The following is a 16930-nucleotide window of genomic DNA, read 5'->3' on the forward strand; positions in this document are numbered from 1 at the left end:
TGCATTGCATTTAAGGCTGCCATTAATAACAAAATTCTAAAGATACTTTCACGTTATTAATGATTTAATGCAAACTAAGTTATGTGCTTCATCGATTTTGATAAAAGTGTATTTTAATATTAACCATTGTCTGTAAACAAATGTTTGTACTTACTTTATTTTCAGAGGGAAAAAACCTTTTAAATTGTTCGCCTTTTTAAAAAAGCTTTGTTCATCCGTAGGTATTTATTCTATCATCCTCAAACGCAGAACCATTGGGTTTAGAAACAAAAGAGTTCAATCTGCGTTCGACCGTCCATTTCAAGTCCGCACTTCAATGGGGCGGATTATGGAGGAACGGCTGCGATCTGAACATCAATGGGCGCCATGGATTCAGTTCGCTCGGGTTTTTGCAGCCTTTTCAATTCGAGTATCGTTAGGGTTTTAGATTAGCTGCAGTATGTTGGTATCACGGAAAGGAATTGTGAACTGGTTTACAATTAAAAAATAACACATTAAAATTAAATAATCTACTGCCTTACGTAGGACTCAAGCTCAAGATACTCAAGAATACTCTAAATAGAACTACAAAGACTATTTAGAATTGGTAGGTATAACTTTTGAAATCATTGAGTGATTTTTAAGCTGAGAGCTTTTATATGTATACTTGCCTATGACAGCTCATTTGTATTATTTTGTAAACTATTTTTATTTCAATTAGGCTATGTATTCTTCATCAGGATTCAAACCATCTCTCTACCTTCCAATATATTAATTGAAATGAACTCTATTTGCTAATCCGCTGCAAGTAATCGAGCTTTCCAATGAAAGCCGCGGCCTCGACGCTGCAAGCTTTTACAGTGAATGCAGGGATTGGATCTAGTCATTGTCTTCTTAAACTTTCAAAGCTCTGCCTGAAATGAGCTTTCGGATTTTGAAAGAGTGCTCATCACTTTGAGAGGATTTAATTTAAAGTTGGATCTTTTCAATACGTAAATGTTTTAAAATGCATGTGTATTTCTGAGAAGCTTTTTCTTACAAAACTCTTAAGCTGAGTTGCACCACCTAACTTTAACCGTAACTTTAACGATAACCGGTGTTTTTTGTATGGAGTTTGACAGATTTTTGACGTTTGTCAAAGTTAAAGAAAGATGGTGCAACCCAGCCTTAGAACGTAAAAAGTTTAACTATAAATAAATAACCGGTGTAGGTATATTACATGAGTTATCATTCCACAAATCTATGAAATTATCGAATAAATTGCATAGAAAACACATCCAGACAGTCACGTGAGTGAACTAGGGACCTAACTTATACAGACCCCTAAATATCTAATGCACTTACTTAGTTATTGACTCAAGAAGCGACTCTAATGTATTTTCCAAGTTTTATCATCCCCTCAGGAACATTGGTGCTTTAGAGCATGTCCAGGCAGTACTATCATCCAAAGAACTCTAGTATGTTAATGTATGTGCATCTGTTATCCCATTCACACACCAGTTACTAAGTTGAATTGCTATAATTTGACTTTGTGGTCAAGTGGTTACAGAATGTCCCTGTACAAGAAGATTTTGAGTTCAATTTCTGCGCACGACATGATTTCACTGTTGAACATAGGCCTCAAGTAATGATTTTCAGATAGGCCAGTTGGCAGTGGCCTGCATCCAGCGACTTCAGACAACCTTTACGATGTCATCTGTCCAGTGTCCACCCTGTGGGTTGCACCCTGAAAATCATATTCTTAATCTTGGATAAACTTAGCCAATTGAATATTTTATTAGTTGGATTGGATAAAATCTATGACTGAGATGGAATCGAGTTTTGAACGTTTGTTTTGTAATACATCTACCCTTATCGTATAAGCCCTCGGTATTTGCGCACCCACCTAGAAACATCCCCGATCTTATTACGATTTGGCAAATCCGCAATATCCCAAAACAGGTTTCGACGATTAAAACAATAACGCAATAGATTTATGTGGAAATAAATCCTTTTACACGGCCGATAATGGCAACACTGGGCCGCCATGTTGGAAGCAATTATTGTTTTTGCTGGATTCCGGTCGACAGCTGTTATCAGTTTAATTTATTAGATTGATAACGCTGTTTTGTAGAACAAAAACATTTTCTATAAATAATGCCCTTTTTATGAGATATCTCAGCTGTTTCTAATTTAGATACAAAATTTCGTACTAAGTGAGACAGATCGTTGTATTAAAAAGTTCTAGGCAGTAAATTAGGCTTACAAAGTTGGTTGTTTATTACGCCAATTTGTACTGTATCTAAATATAACAGCAAGGTATTTAATATTTTTTGCAGATATTTCTCTCAAGATTTATAACTGACATTTTTTAGGTACGCATCATTGTAAATAACGATCATTTAAACCTCAACCATATCCGAACTTCCCAACTAATTACGATAATATCTGTTTTCTCCTTGACTAATTATTCCAGGGATCTAATGCCTTCTGGGCTGCTTTAATCTAAATATACAAGGTGACTGACTGACTGATTGACATAATGATCTATCAAAGCACAGCCCAAACCACTGGACGGATCGGGCTGAAATTTGGCATACAGGTAGATGTTATGACGTAGGCTTCCGCTAAGAAAGGATTTTACGAAACTCTACCCCTAAGGCGTTAAAACGGGATCCACGCGTACGAAGTCGCGGGCGGCAGCCAGTTGTTCATAAATTGCACGCTTCCGCCCTCACCATGCCCTCACCCGATCGCACCGCGAACAAACGCTCATCTCGTTAAGCGCGCGCGTCCAAGCGAAAACTGTGATAATTCCACGCCACCAGTCCGCGATGTAGGTCGCCCGAAAACTCGTTAGCGTTTAAGGCTGCACACATAGAGGGCGGATACGCGTTTTTTGTAGGCTGTTAATACTTAACGACGTGTGGTTTTTCTAGATAGAAATAAATGTTCCGGTTTACGAAGATAAATGTTGTTACGGTAACGTTATAAGTAAGTCATAAGTCATGAGAATAAAGCTGCCGCGTCTCATTTTTCCTATATCAATACTTTTTGATTTCAACACTTTACTTCAGAGGGCTAGAGACTTAAGTAACAGTATTTTGAATTTGAATAATACGGACTCAGTTTATGTTGATTTGCAAGTCTGAAGATGAAACATTGTACGAAGAGGTGGGGGAATAGTTTATAACAAGGTAAACTTTTTTTATAAGCTCTTTTCAGGACAATTATTTAACTTAACTACATTTGCCAAATAGAGCTTGCTCTACCCTCACTTCAGTACGATATATCAATTGGTGAAAGTTATTTATTTCTTGGAAATATTGACTATAAAAAGCGCTTTTGTAACTCAAACTCAACTAACTTTGAAAGTAGGTACGGCTGGTTTGAAATATTTAAGCACGTGTTTTATTGCCATCTTGAAAGGAACTAGTCCGAAGTAGTTCGTAGAAAATATTTTCAAATCTACTTTATATTTCAGAACATTTGTTCAAGGCTCGCGGTGGCGTGCCGGCTGAAAGGCCATAAATATTGTAGCGCTGCCCATTCGGCTGCTAACCGGCAACTTTGCAGGTATTTGTATTGTTAACTTGGAGTCGATCCTACAGCCCGTGCTATACAGATCTGAATTATGTGTACCTAAAATAAATAAATAAATATCCTTGGACATTTTACACTACGCTTCTAGTCCCAAACTTAGCAAAGCTTGTACTATGGGCACTAGACAACAAATAAAACATACTTCAATACTTTTTTTTTGTAAATACATACATATTATACATAGTAACAACACCCAGACCCGTCACAGTGTAATATTACGTCAGATGATCTTACATTTTATCGGGAATCTGTGAATTTGCCTTTTGTGTTGTAGCTAACTGCAGGTAGATATTTAGTTTAACATCAATCTCATCTATTAAGAGAAGATAGTGGGGTGGTATACCTATAAGTATTTTTTTTTTGCAAAAATACAAATGGTAAACTTAGGCTGACTTACACCTCTTAACTTTAAGTAACTTTAACGATAACCGGTGTTTTTTGTATGGAGTTTGACAGATTTTTGACGTTTGTTAAAATTAAAGTAAGATGGTGCAACCCAGCCTTAATGCTAAAAGAACTATCTGACAGCATCAATTGTGTCACGCAGAGAGATATTTAGGTGAGTACGGTAAAGGTTACTTGAGAAGACCCAAGTCATATTGTTAAAGGAACTAAGAAATTATTTTGGCAATTTCGCCAGACTGCACAAGTGGTTTCATGACAAAATAATATGGAGTTCATGGACTAAGCCATAGAGCTTACTGAGCGTTTGTGCAAAGCATGCACACTGCGGGCCACATCACAGTAACCGCAAACCTTTGTCAAGCAAGACTTAGCAAAGTGAAACCTTATTTATTTATACATTGCACTAAAAACAGCTGCTCTCAAAGGACAAAAACTGTCAAAGAAAGTACCACCATAAAGATGGAATTTCCAAAATAATTTTTAGACATTATTTAATTTAGATTTCGGTTTGGAAGTGAATTAAAAATTAAACTATGAAACAAGTAAATGAAAAATTTGCTTGAAAGATAAGAAATGGTCAAGTGGATATGTCATACAAATTGTAAATAATTTAATTAAAAATTAGATTGTTTTTTTATTTAATTTTTAAATACATATAAAATAATTGTTCTTTTAACACATTATATTAATTTGTACCTAAATAAAAAGACATTTTAATCGGATCGTGACGCCTGTTTCTGTCAGTCCGAATGGTAAGTGACACACGTCGGTAACGAAGAAGGTATGTGCTAACCACGCAGAGTGAGCAACTAACATGAAAATTGTTATTTTAATAGGAACGTTTGTTTTAATTAGCTTCCATGGACTCTCTAAATAAATCTCTAATTGATTTACGAGTACAGTGAAATATAATAATATGTACCTACTTATAACTTGTATCAACAAAGGATTGATTTTATTTGAAAATAATTTAATTGTGATTGATCCAAATAGTTAAATACAATGACAAAATGCTTGAGTTTCAGTTGAGAACTTGAGACTAATTTTATTTATAGACTAATTTTATTTATTATGGAGTGACTATTGAAGCTAAAATGAAGCACAATTTCTCAGTAAACATTTCTTTTTCGCGATCCAAATACATACTTTAAAACTTAAATGAGTCGGATATTGCGGAAGAATATTCTACATACTGAAATCCGAAAATTAAACTGACAAGCAAAACACGTATCAAATGTCAGTTTGAAAACACTCATTCTGCATTAACTAACAACTAGTAATTACTGAGCTATTCCCGCTCCGCTCTTTAACTTTGTGTTAACTTCCCCGTTAAAGTTCAGTCTAATTGCCAGTGTGTGACTGAGAGGACGGAAGTTCGAAATAACTACATTGCAGTACAAAAGCACAGCATTCGGATCATGTACAGTCGTCAGCGAGTCAACGTCAAATAGTTCGTGACACCCAAAGTGGTCAAAAAATTGATAACACAACCTTATTCCAATTGTAACAAAGTTGAATATTGCGAAATTTTTGGCTACCTTGGGTGTCACGAATTATTTTACGCTGACTGTACTATATTGCCATAATTATCAACATACAGGCAAATGTATTTTGCGTCACGCGCTACAATCCGAGGGATTTAAAGGTAACGTAAATCACTAGGCACGGATCCATCTTCTTAGAATGAAAATCATATTTATAGGTATTTACGAATATCTACACTAATATTATAAAGAGGAAAACTTTGTTTGTTTGGTTGTAATAAATAGGCTTAAAAACTACTGGACGGTTTTTTAAAAATTCTTTCACCATTCGAAAGCTACATTATCCACGAGTAACATAGGCTACATTTTATTTTGGAAAAAATAGGGTTCCGTAAAATATTTGGGTTTTTCGGAATCGGGCGGAAAGCTAGTGTTTTATAAAATAGTATAGTAGTACATGGACAATAATAAAGACATGATTCTAAATAAAATTCAAAACTTTAAACTCAGTGGAGATATAACTTATGTCTTTATTTAATTAAAAATCTTGCGAGAAAGAGCAAAAGAATAGATGAGAGCTCTGTAAAGCATTTTCCCGCACATTTTTTGTTCCATAAAACAAATTAGTGGACGGAAATTAAAGTCTCAGACAGCAGTTTAACATTTTATTTATCTTTGTTTACCAGCAATAAAGTAAATTGTTTCGTTTAAAGATGTTCATGTTTCTACAGATTACTTTGTCTAGTAAAGATACCTATACTCGTTATAGCTCTAGCGCTTCTCAGTCCGTGCCTGAGGTACCTATGTGAGCGACACGGAATGGGTGACATTGACATAATATTATGACGTGATAGAGCATATAAATCTGAAGATAATATCCAATGTAGATGAACTACACTGAACTAGCCCACCCGTGACATTGACAGGGGGCGCCACCGTCAATACCGGATCGCTGGTTCCGATTTTTGCCACGTTGGAAAACACTAAAATGTCATTTGCAGGCAGGAACTGCCATCAAACGGGTTATAGATGACCCACGCTGAACTGTCCCACCAAACTCAAGGACAGGGGGGCGCTACCATCGTTAAATAATATGGTTTCCAACATGGCAAAAATCGGAACTAGCGATCCGGTATTGACGGTGGGGCCCCGCTGTCAATGTCATGGATAGGACAGTTCAGAATTTGGGAACTATACTTTTTCCGATTTTTGCCATTTGACGTTTCGAAATCGTTCAACTATAATTTGAAGTCTCGCTAACGTTGGACAACCTCCCATGCCGCTCCCGTACCTCGGGCACTGATAGAATTAAACCCTAGAACTTTAGTATCTAGTGTGGTACAAACAATAGAGTACCTATCTATCTAGGTAAGCTCTCACAAATAACACTACCCAATCCCATCCAATTCAGCAAAGTATCACTGTAGCTACATTGAGGGTGGGTCTGCAGTATTTTATCTGTGCCTAGGCAACCTAAGGCGCGCCTGACCTCTGACCTGGAACTATTATGGGGAGGGCACCATTAGCAATCTATTGATTGGGGCATGTAGGACAATAGAAGCACTATTGAGGCATTATTTCGACGTGATACACAGTGTATCTAATGACGTGACATTTATACACAAGCTACTTGCAAGCTTTGCTTAGTTTGGGACTAGATACGCAGTATAAATATCCAAGGATATAATTTATTTATTTATTATTTAGATTAATTATAACCTTCTCCAGAATAATTACGTCGGACATTGGGATCTAAACTGGATAGAGTTCGTTTGTTTATAGGCACCAGGTGCGCTCTTCAGAAAACATTAATTTGTATGTATGTGGTCTTGCATAGGAAGTAGGTAAGTTAAAATCATTTATTATTTTGGTAACACTTTTTCTCTTCACTCTACCCACAGCCCCAATTTACCATATTATTATTCTTTATCTAACCCCTAAAACCTATCCTTTCTCGTCTGCCCCATCAGTCTAAGTCCAACATGATCAGTGCATAAATCCAACCGCGCAACCTGGATGCAGGCCAGCTAATGCATTAGAGGCTGCACCAAACCACCGGGATTTAGATGAAAAGCGAGCACGACAAGGATAAAACGTGCCGGGATATGAATTGGGTTGCCTGAAATATTTTCATCGGAAAGGTACTGAAAAATTACTGTTACTTTTTGGTTTTTAAGCTTTCAATTGAGTGGTAAAATAGCAGAACTGTGCAATTTCTTAAATCATGTAATATTTTCCTTGGGGACGCTGCGAGCCGCCAGTCTGCTTGTGACCACGGCTGCAGCATAGCAGCCGAAATGTCCAGCCGTGAGTACATAATGTAACTCATTAATAAACGTCGCGTTAAAACTCTTGTCTTACTATTTTAGTTCAGAAATGATAGTATTTTGCATGCTTCTTTGGGCAAGCATGTCATTAAATGTGCCTAGGTGGCTAAGTTTCTTCCGATGCTTTTTTCAGCACTGGCCTAAGTAAGTATATTTACTGTCCCGAAGCAGTGGTAGGGTTAAAGTAATACCAAAGCCTATTGCAGCCTTTCTAGAAGCTTTATGACTTTACACAAGCTGTGAGACTTTGTCTTCTTATCATTCCAAATCGAAGTCAAATTATTCACAATTATGTTGAACGGTATTATCCAATATTTGCTGAACAGCTAGTTCTGTCCAAAATAGAGGCAACAAATGATCCTGATGTCACAGTTTGCGAATCGACAGCGCTCATGTGACGTGAAACCATTGAGGATATATTGAGCCGTTATATTGATGGCTCATACGTTTGTCAGATATCCGTCAACGCCATGATGTGGCCCGAAATAGGGATGGGACAGTACGGATTCAGTTTGTGTTTTCGTTTTTATTTTAGTGAAAATTTGTGAATATTTATTTATAAATTATTTTTATTGTCTGGCATTGCATGTATCCTTACTAGTCCTATAAGCTTTGCACAGGTATCATAAAGTGAAAGAGATACATACATCTTTCTGAATAGTATAGTCCTCAATTTTTTTAAGTATTACAGTAAAACCTGTATAAATATTAGATGTAGAATTTTGGCAATTGATTATGATGCTATCGAGTGTTGATCGCATCACTAGGAGGTACAGGAGCTGTGATTAATGACGTGCCTGTCGATCGGCGAGGTACCTTTTCGTTTATTATTAATAATCATCAAATCAATCATCATCAAACATCGGGAACATCACATTTTACGTGACAGTTATAGATTTAAAATAAAAATCGATGTATGGAACGTAGGTAAAGTTACTTTATTAGACTTCTTTTTATGATTGTCAAGTGAGAATAATTCAAGAGTTTTAAAACATCTGGTCTTTGCACACGTATTCACAAACATTACTATGAGGTCTCACAGTGCGCGTGGACGCACAGGGTGACACACGAACCAATCACAAAGCTCTATTCAACGCTGTGCGTTCAATTTGCTGCTTCACTTTAATAAAACGCAGAGAGTGGCTTTCCACAGACTAATCTTTTTATTTCTTTTTTAGTCATAGATAAATACAATAGACCAAATGCATAGACAACTGTCTTATTATGTAATAGGATATTTTGATATCAATGAATACTAATACCACCACTTAGCAAAATAATCCAAAAACACTAATAAACTTTGAAACTACAATTCTACTTTAAATTCACAATGCCTAATTTTCTTATAAATTCAGTATGTTTAACTTTACACAAACTTTTAGTAAGTACTTACATCAGCTGGCATTCCTTTAGTGTTTAGATATGCAATCTCTATCAAATTATTTTGAACAGCTTCTCTAATAAAATGAAACCTCACATCTATATGTTTACTTCTTCTATGGTACATACAATTTTCAGTAAGTTTTTTAGCACTCTGGTTATCATTGTATAACAGAACAGGTAAATTTTTTCTATTAAGAAGTTCATATAAAAGGTTCTTTAGAAAAATAGCTTCTTTACTAGCCTCGCAGACAGCCATATATTCGGCTTCTGTACTAGATAATGCAACTGTCTGCTGCTTTCTACATTCATGAGAAACTACACATCCAGAGTACATAAAGCAATATCCTGTATAGGACCTTCTGTCTACTGCATCTGAAGCCCAATCGGCATCTACATATCCAATTATATCTTGATTTAATGGCGTCCGTACTAATTGTCATCCCGGAATGTTCGATGGCCATAATCATCGGGGTGAATTTCTCCGTCAATCCAGCCAACAATAAACATCCCACCCACTCATCAGTAATGGAAAATCCAGTTCCTTTTAATTTCTGAGCTGTTTCTACTATTTGTGTCACGTATGAGGTCATAGTTTCGCTGTCTTCTAATCGGATTGAAATTAGATGTCGCAACAAACTGATTTTCCTTTGAAATCCGGAATCATCGAAGAGTGATTTCAGCCGTTTCCACACATCCTGGACAGTTTTCTCATTCTTGATATGGACGTAAAGCGATGAATCGATCGTCATTATGAGTTTGGCCTTTGCTTTTAGGTAATCTGCATCAGGAACTTCATCAGGATCGGTTGTAGCACGCAAGCACAAGTACAGTCGTTGGCTGTCATCTATATTTCGTAGCCATCGCATCGTAATGCGATTACCTAAAGCTATTTGTTAACTAATTGAATTATTGACATAGCTATATAATAATTATAATTGTAATTTATAATAATGATTTTTTATGCACAAATTCACATGCCAGCTACGCTGGTGAGATAAGCTGCACCTCTTTTTAATTTAAGACCACATATTTTATTGTACCACATTATCTCGGTGAATAAATAATCTTTGAATCTTTGAATCTTTAAACGCCAAAATTTTGAAGTGTTTAACTTGTTTATTATTAATGCTAACCCAGATTCAAGTCCTCTAAGTAAAGGCTCATAATCTAAGAGAGTGCGTCGTAAAAGTGTCATAAAGTGGAGATTTTAAGCGAAGGAGCCTATTACCGCAACAAGGAAGATAAAAATGAATTACGATTTGCCACCGCTAGGGGAGCCCCGTAAATTCATTAGGTAATGCTGGTCAATATGTCAAGTTTTTATACGGGCTATTCACAAACATTACTATGAGGTCTCACAGTGCGGGTGGACGCACAGGGTGACACACGAACCAATCACAGAGCTCTATTCAACGCTGTACGTTTGATTTACTGCTTTTAAGCATGCTTGCTACTTAGGCTGAGTTGCACCATCTTACTTTAACTTTGACAAACGTCAAAAATCTGTCAAACTCCAAACAAAAAGCACCGATTATTGTTATTTTTACGGTTAAAATAAGGTGGTGCAACTCAGCCTTAGAGTATTTTGTATCTTTTTTACCTAAAAAGTAGGTTTTACCTAAAGGATTTTAATTTAATTTGCCTTTACCTAATCCTAAAATAAGCTACGAATTAGTAACTGTAATGTAAGGGATAAGTCGGCACAAACTTAAGCCGTAAATTAAGACCATGCTAAAGTGGAAGTTTTAATTTAAAACCTGTGGAAATTCCTTTTGGAAAATGTTCGCACATTTAGGTAAATATCAATTTCGTTTTCTTGAGATTCTAGGGTCTAAAAATTTGCAGATTTTATCACGTGAGCTTCTTACGTAATTACTATTAGTAATCGTTACTTTATTAATTAATTGGTTAAGTTTATTAAATTAGTTACGTTAATTGTATTTGAATGTGTATGTGTAAAAGGTCGTCGTCGTCGTCGTCGTTTCAGCCGAAAGACGTCCACTGCTGGACAAAGGCCTCCCCCAAGGATTTCCACAAAGACCGGTCCTGCGTACCGGTGTAAACGGTGTGTTTGCCTAAATAAAATATTTGTATTTGTATTAGTACTTTCATGTCGTAATAATCAACAAAAACAATACCTAATACCTGTCTTTGTTCTGCATTTAAAATGAATTACATAGTTATAAAGGAGTTTGTGCATATTACTATCGCGTGATGTCCTAGGTTTAGACTTTGTCCTTGATGTGTGTCGAATTATACATTTACATAGTCCTTGGACCAGTTAAACTTCGGTGTTTCGTTTTATGATAAACTGTCTTTAGTTTTATGTGCATGCATGAAAATTTGTAAAAATTTCGTCAGATAAAAATATTATCAATACCTCCCAGGGCTCCCAATAAACAATGTAGTCAGTCTGTACAGGTTCTAAAATTCCAAATAAAATATTTTTGCTCGATGTTTCTTGTAGAGATAAAAATATATATATTATATATATATAATATATATATATATAAATATATATAAAAATATGTATCAAAAAGAATTTGTCCGAGAAAACGGTAAAATTTTTGGAAATGCTGTGTGCATTTCCTGGGATAGTGACGTCATTCCTAAACATAAATATGTAGACTCACCATATCTGGCCTCCTCCCCCTCGGGTGCCTGCGCCGTGAGGGTGGAGAGCTCCTTCTCCAGGTCCACCTGATGCTCGCCAGAGTCCCATGACAGCAGCCCTGCAACAAACAAACACGACCATTAGTTTATGCTAACATACTTTTTGTGGCTAAACCAAGTGGCTGTGGGCGGGACACATAGCTCGTAGAGACGATGGCCGTTGGGGCAGAAAAGTTCTCGAGTGGTGACTACGGGCTGGAAGACGCGTGGGCAGGCCACCTACTAGGTGGACCGACGTTCTGGTAAAGATTGCGGGAAGAGCCTGGATGCGGGCAGCGCAGGACCGTTCATTGTGGAAAACCTTGGGGGAGGCCTTTGTCCAGCAGTGGACGTCATTTTGCTGAAACGAACGAACGAAATTTTTGCGGCACTTCGATCTGAGCTTATTCTCTCAGCACCGCTGGATTAAAGCAGGCAACTGGTGTGAAACCGTGAACCGTGAAACTTTTACTACTAATTTTGTACTTCATACGGAATGAAACTTTGCTTGTAAATCTTAGTACGTTAATTTTTCAGACACTTAAGTTAGCTTCTAACACCTACCTACGACATACAACCAAATATTATACGAGATAGTAGGAACTCTGTTTTGCTATAGGTAGGTATGTTACTTTTTCGGGCACCCCTCTAAAACAGCCTAGTATACGACCAACAAACTGTCGTGAGCATAATATCTTAGCATTATCTTAAATGGCTTTATGATGACAGTTAATATCCTTGAATGATACAACCTTGACCTTCTTCCTTGAAGCCGAACATAAAAAGGAAAATGATGTGATAAATAATAAAAATACTCGAACATTACTAACAGGAAAAATCTCAGATATATCACAAACATGTATATCAAAACAACCCTCTTCACGCAATCCAGAAGAAATATCTGATACTTATTTTACTAAGGGAGAGTCCGCTAATTTGGACCAGTTTTTTCAACCGACTTCAAAAAAAGGAGGAGGTTCTCAATTCGACCCGTATGTTTTTTTTTTTTTTCTATGTTTGTTACGCGATAACTCCGCCAATTATGAACCGATTTGAACAAATCTTTTTTCAGCGTATAGGTAATACCTCAAGGGTGGTCCCATTTAAATTTAATAATAAAAGGTGGAAAATTGGGGATGAACTTTTTTATACGCAATATCTCCGCCGATTATGAACCAATTTGAACGATTATTTTTTTGTTAAATAGGTATTATCAAAAGGGTGGTTTCATGCGAATTTGAAGAAAATATTTCACCCCCAAGGGTGGAAAATTGGGGATGAACTTTTTTATAATATACATTAAGAATATGGTCTCAATGTACTGCCTACCTTCAGTGGTAACATCAAGGTAATAATTAGTTAACTAAAAAGCAAGAAATAAGTTAAATTTTATAAAAAAAAATAAAACCGACTCCAAAAAACCTACACTAAAANCAGGATATTGCGAAATTCCAACGGGAACGGGAGTTAGCAGGAAAAAACATTAGTATGAAAAAATCTAAACCGCGTAAGATAGATGAAGGGGGTAAAACGGGTTCCACGCGTACGAAGTCGCGGGCGGCCGCTAGTTTGGAATATAAGTAGTGTTTGGTGTATGTGTCATAGTCAAAGGTCGATATGCAGTCTCTTCGCGGAATGACTGGTCTATCCTAGGTTTGACCAAAGCCTTCGGGCCAACCCCGAAGTGAATTCTTATTTCGGCCTTTGACTAAGTCATACCTAGAAGTGCCTAAACTGTTCAGTCAAACGTCGAAACTAAAATAATCTGTTTCGGGCTTTGCCTAGTCAATCCTAGAAACGACTGGCAGACTCGGTCAAAAGTAGACGCAGCGTTACAGAGGCTGGCAGCAATTATAGAAAACCGACCAAGTTCGAATCGGATTCACGTACGAAGGGTTCCGTACGACTCTTTTATTGTATTATGGCGAATGGGGATGATTTTTAAAGTGACTATAAAACTAAATATTTTGGGAAAGGCATGAGATACAGCCTGGTGACAGACACACAGCGAAGTCATAGTAATAGGGTTCCGTTTTTACCCTTAATCCTTTAACGTACAGAACCCTAAAAATAATAATTTCAAGATCGGTTTAGAAACACTAAAAAAGTACCGCAGTAAACAAGTTTAGTTATTCGTACTCGTACCTTCACCTAAAGAGAGAACCGGTCGGTAAAGTCTATGTAATAAGTTCAATATCAAAATGAAGTGTAGTTTAGTTTAAAGTCTTAATTGAGGTTTGACTAGTCAAACCCCGATTTCATTAAATTCAGTTTCGACGTTTGACTGACCAAATTAGTCTCTCCTAGGTTTGACTAATATTCTTTAGTCAAAGGTCGAAATGTTTGGGCTTTGACTAAGACTTCTAGTCAGACCTGAGGATTGACTAGTCAAACCAAGGAGCGCNCAGGCAAAATTTACATGTTTCATAATCTTGGCACCGACTCCAGAAGTATCAATCATGGTATACCTACATAAATATTAATAATTCGTCCTAATAAATAAGTAAGTAATTAGTAATTATTATTCTACTTTTTAGTGTAGGTTTTTTGGAGTCGGTTTTATTTTTTTTTATAAAATTTAATTCAATCCCATTTTACACATAGTTTTCTTTTGTTTTTGCTAATGTCAAAGTCAAAAGTCAAAATGTATTTATTGCATTTCATGAATGTATACAAGATGTGGTTATCATATTATCCAGTACATCATGTTACCCATTTAGGCTTAGCAATTAAATGATTGATTTAGTAATCAACGTGTAACGGATACAAAAATATTTTTAATTTAAGTTTAAGTCACTGAAGTACTCGTTTAGGCTGTAGTAGCATTTTTTTATTAGTAGGTTCTTTAGGTCTCTGAGGAATATTTTTTTATTTGTTTCTTTTCTTAATACTATTGGTAGTTTATTGAATATTCTTATTGCAGTGCAATATGGGCTATCTCTATACATTGTTGTGCGACATTGAGGTATTTTAATTTTGTATTTATTGATAGTTCTAGGGGGACGCAAGATAGGATTCGAATTTTCAAAAATAATCCAATTATCTTTAATAAATTTACAAAGTTCCAGTATATACATCGATGGAAGGCTTAATATACGTAGCTTTATGAAGTGCGGCTTACATGAGTCCATTCCACCAATATTTGCGAGGATCCTAATGCATTTCTTCTGCAATATAAAGAGGTCGGGTGCATCCGTACTGTTGCCCCAAAGGATGATTCCATATTTTAACCACGAGTGTGCATAAGCGTAGTAAGCTGCAGTTGCTGTTTTTTGATCCGTACTTAATTTTAACTCAAAGAGGGCATATGTGAATCGCGATAATTTTGATTTGATTTTTTTAATGTGATTTTTCCAATTTAGGTGTGAGTCTATTTCTAATCCTAATAATGAGCATGTACTAATTTTTTCTAAGCGTATTCCATCTATTTCCAATTCTGCATTTAGTGGTGATTTTTGGTAGGGTCTAAATTCTATTATTTTAGTTTTTGAGTAATTTAATATTAAGTTGTGTTCTTGTAGCCACTCTGTTATTTTAGTAAAAATTGATTTTAGTTCTATTTGACATTGGGTAGCATTTTTAAACTTGTAAAGTAGCGATACATCGTCCGCAAACAATACACAGGGAGAGTTTATGATTTTAGGGAGCTCATTTATGTATATGAGGAATAGTATACATCCAATTACACTTCCCTGCGGGATTGAGCAGTTAACTGTTTGTGGTTTTGACTTGTAGTGTTTTAATTCATTTGTTTTTGAATCTAGATGGTCTATTTGCACATACTGTACCCTATTTTTTAAATAAGATTTTAGCCACTCGTAAGCCATACCTCTTATTCCACAACAATATAAAGCAGATAGTAGAGTTTTATGGTCGACTCTATCATACGCTTTCGACATATCGAGCAAAACACCTACTGCGTATTTACCTTCGTTAAAATACCCTAATATCTGCTGGATGTATTGGAAAACAGCCAGTGTAGTAGACCGACTTTTCCTAAAGCCATACTGGTGGTTGTCAAGAATCTTATATTTCTCTAAAAAGTAACAGAGACGGTCTGCCATTGCTCTCTCAAAAACTTTAGAAATTGAGGGTAATAGAGCTATAGGGCGGTACTGACCCGGGTCATTTATGCTGCCCTTTTTATGAATTGGTCTGACTATCGTAATTTTAAGTTGTTCTGGAAATTTTCCTTCACTGAAAGATTGATTTATTAAATTTTTCAGTGGGATCGATAGTTCAGATGCGCATTTTTTCAATAGTATTGGGGGTATATCATCAGCCCCTGAACTATATGTGCCTTTAAGATTTTTTAATATAGTAAGTACCTCTTTTTCATCTATAGGTTTTAGAAATATGCTATTTTCCACTACTGTGCGAATGAGAGATTGTGCTTGGTTCCCGTCTTTGTCTTTTATTTTTTCACTTTTTCCAATAGAAGTAAAGAACTCGTTAAAGTGATCAGCGATTTCGTGAGGAGATTCAATTTTTTTATCATTTATATTTAATTGTATATTTTTATGTTTCTTATTTCTAGTTTTGTTTGTTTTTGTTTTTATAATTTGCCACATTGTTTTAGTTTTATTAGTAGATTTTGCCATTTGATTAATAAATATTTTCTTTTTAGAGATTATGATGGATTTCTTTAGTATTTTTCTGTATGATCTATAATATTTTCGAATTATTTCATTATTTGTGTGGTTGACTAAGACACGCATCATTCTTTTATTTTTACATGAGATTTTGAGTCCTTTTGTAAGCCATTTGGGTTTTTTAAGTTTTGTATATTTTATAATTTTTCTTGCGAAATATATATCTAATAAAGTCTTTATTTTATTTTGGAATATTTCATAGTTTTTATTTATACAAGATGGTTCGTTAAGTAAGAGGGGCCAATTTATAGTGCGGATTTCTTGTCGAAATCTAGCTATTTGGTTCTCTGGAAAAAAACGTTTTCTTGATAATTTGATTTGATCAAACTCACATTCGTAGTTAAGAATCTTGTCTAACGTTACAATTATGCCATGGTGGTCTGAGAGACCTAAATCCAGAACAGCAGTGTTAGTTTCTCTGAAGTTTGTAAATATGAGATCGATACATGTTGCAGTTGTTTTACAG

General features: G+C 35.8%; 1 protein-coding gene across 4 annotated transcripts in view; it reads right to left on the reverse strand.

The window, feature by feature from the left end:
• LOC114351455 (microtubule-associated protein futsch) overlaps positions 1–11895 on the reverse strand; it is a 77607-nt gene extending 65712 nt beyond the window's left edge. For 3 of the 4 annotated variants that reach the window (XM_028302679.1, XM_028302684.1, XM_028302680.1), the window contains exon 1: positions 11794–11875. The gene's annotated coding sequence lies outside the window, so the exon portion shown is untranslated. Of the gene's footprint in view, positions 1–11793 lie in introns of all 4 variants that reach the window. The other variant, XM_028302681.1, reaches the window with a different exon arrangement.
• Positions 11896–16930: the final 5035 nt, after the last annotated feature.

Source organism: Ostrinia furnacalis, unplaced genomic scaffold (genome assembly GCF_004193835.3).
Source record: "Ostrinia furnacalis isolate ACB-3 unplaced genomic scaffold, ASM419383v2 OfSCF1145, whole genome shotgun sequence".
Classification (NCBI taxonomy): Eukaryota; Metazoa; Arthropoda; class Insecta; order Lepidoptera; family Crambidae; genus Ostrinia; species Ostrinia furnacalis.